Genomic DNA, 3,138 nt, shown 5'->3' on the forward strand with positions numbered 1-3,138 from the left:
TCCGAGGGTGTAAATCCTTACGGGAGTAGAAAGCCTCATCTTTCTCCCGCGGAGTGGCTGGTAGTTTCGAACCGCTGACCTTAAGGTTCTCAGCCCGATTCGTAACCACTACGCTACCAGAGCTCCTTTGATGATGGTAGGGAAAGAATATTTTGAGGAGGTGGTTAAAAGCTAGGATGGGGTAGGAAAGAAGGCATGGGTACATAAATAGGTAGGGAAGTAAAAGAAATGTAGAACAAACCTTGACCACAGTCTGGGAAACTCTTCCTGGCTTCTAGTTTCTCAGCATCCCAAATGGTCACAGTCCTAGAAAAAAAAACAACAACAACAACCTGGTTCTCTAGTGGGTCTCAAGTTCCATCCACAACACAACGAGAGTCTGAAATTCACCTAAAAACTTAACTTTCCCTTTCTGTTCTCATATAACTCATTCTCTGCTCCCTAATTCTTAGATGTGTATCCTACCTATCCCCCCTGGGTAACAATGTCATTCAAACCTGAACAATTTATTTCCATGATATGAATGGAAACTGGCACATGAGGTTCTGTTTTACAAGTAGTTTAAATTCCACAGTATGGGACCTATGTCCATTTAATTCACAAAAAGATGTGTCTCCGCCACTGTTTTGCTGTGTTCATGGGCCCTTGATTGATATTTCCTTTGTTGTAATCATGGAACTCATATATGGGCTTCCAAATCCTCTCAGTCCCAAGAAGAAAACAGCTGCCCACAGAAGTAAAAAAAATATCAAAGTCACCCTCCTCCCATTGGTAAATACTTTAGCATAATAAAATGCTGCCCAAAAGATAAGTTCATCAAAGGCCTCATGATTCCAAACCTTAGCTTTGCTAGGTTGATTCCTAACGGCTGTAATACAAAGACTTCTTGTTACTTGAGTCCCATTCCCTCCTTCCTATGTGCTAGTTTCAGGAACGACAGCTAGCTCAAGGCTTTTGTGAACTCAGATTTCTAAGCCAAATCTACCAATCAAATGTGAAATCCTTCAATTGGACTCATTCCCAGTCTCTTTTCCTTAATTTTATTTCTCGAGCTTCCTGTGTCCTTCTTATAATTACTGCTTTTCCTCCTAATTGCAAATAAGCCTCTCCTTGCATCTGTCATCTCCTAAACTTCCCTGAAGGAATTCTCTGGCAAGTTCTGGCAATTACGCTGAAGCAATTCAAAGATTTGCTGAAGACCAGTTCAAAGAAAGAAAGCGTGTTTATGGTTCTGAAAACCATATGTTCTTACTCTATCTTAGCCACTAGAGCAGAAGGGTCCCTTGAGAAGAAGTCAGACTATAACATTACTTAATACTGAGTATACATACAGCACTGCAAGGTAATATTTACCACGACTTTCCGTGGACAAAAGCACCAGATTTTCAGCAACTCCTTCCCTTGAGCTAATTCTTAATAGCTCATTGTCAGAAGATGCTGCTACAAACTGTAGAGGTAAGGAGAACCGAAATGAGATGCAGGCCCAAGGTGTCAGTGAAACTGCATAACAATCTGGCCCCTGCAAGGACTAGAGGTTGGGAGCTGCTCTAAGAGGATCACTACTGGAGAAAATGGTTTGAGATCTAAATCAACTCAAAAAGGGATTGGCACCTCCGCTGTCAGTTCTACACTGAACTAAGAAAGGAAACGCAGCCTCTGGAGTGTCTTCCAGCAGCCAGTGGAAAAGAGTAACAACTGGCATCAGACTTTCTAAGTCCCACAGTGGGAAAGCATCCCCAGCATGGAGTTCAGCAATGTTTCATCTAGATGGGTGGCAGGGGTGGTGCCTGACTATCTTCTCCCAGGTGAAAAGATGATTCCAGGTATGACTGCCATAGTCTAACTGACATCTGGAAGACTTAAAAGCCCCTGACTCTGATGGGTGCAGCTTGGGCAGAACAGGCTAGAATTCAGCTGCCACTGCTTCCTGTGCTCAGGGACAATGAATAAAATGCAGCCATACAGAGCTGCCTCATCCCTGAACTCAGGGGCTGGAAAGAAATCAGACTGAGGCAGAGAGTCAGAAAAGACAGCAGGTATCACATCTAGGTGAGCATGGCCTAGACTTCTCTCGCATCTCTGTGAGCTCTGAGGCTGCTATCAGCCTGTGCCAGTTGAACTGACAAGAGAGGGTGTTAGGAGGAGTGAGGGTGGGGGAAACCCAGTGGTCCTGTCAGGACTCACATTTAAGCTAGCCATCCCCTCACTGCACTTTGAAGCAGCCACTGAAACCCACTACACTCCCACCAACTGGCTCAGTCCCCACCATCTATCTCTCAGAGAAATTATAAACGACAACTCCTGCTTGCTTGCCCTGGGTGACTTGGGATTCAGTAATGTTGCAAGGTGTGAAAAATGGGTCCAGCAGCATGGTCACCAATTAAGGAGTCAAAAGGAGTGGGGAAAAGCTCTCAAATCAGTGCAGATTGGTTCCTGAAGGACAAGGAATAGGACAGTACCCCAAATATAAAAAGAAGATATGTAAAAGATGCACTATAAAGATGATGTTCTCCTTGGACCCAATTGATTTAAACTCTTAAGGATTCCCAGGGACTACACATTCTCTGAAGGTGCTCTGAGTCAAGCTCACTGCAGGAAATCAGGGCTGGACTAGTACCCACCATCCACATAACCCATAAAGGGAAAATTGCCGTTGCTGGTGCCTGAAGCAGTCTCCTGTGAAGCACAAACCTAGAGAGACAGGTGGAACACATCACAGTGTGAAAACCAAATTGACCTGAGCAAGGCTGTCCATGAATTCAGAAATTGAACCTGTGGTCTACTCAGTATTACACGGGGCAGGAACTCCCCATGCACCCATCCATATAAGGCCTGCTTTGGAACTGGCTGGGGAAACAGGATGTTGGGGTAGAGACAAGTATTCGGAGAGAAATGAGAGAAGAGAGAGGGAAAGATACGAGGGCTCTCTAGTGAAGAAAGACAACCAATGACAGTCACCACTGCAAATGCAATGGGAATAATAGAATAATCTAAGAAAGACATATTCTGAGAACAAAAAAGATGGTGGATCTGGTGGACGTATAGCAGATAGCTCCGCCAACAACAACACAGAATACCCGACCAAGCAGGCTCAGGGGCTGGTCCCAGAACTCTGAACCACATATAAAGGAATACTTA

The sequence above is a fragment of the Chrysochloris asiatica genome, unplaced genomic scaffold (genome assembly GCF_000296735.1).
Source record: "Chrysochloris asiatica unplaced genomic scaffold, ChrAsi1.0 scaffold00017, whole genome shotgun sequence".
NCBI classification, from domain to species: Eukaryota; Metazoa; Chordata; class Mammalia; order Afrosoricida; family Chrysochloridae; genus Chrysochloris; species Chrysochloris asiatica.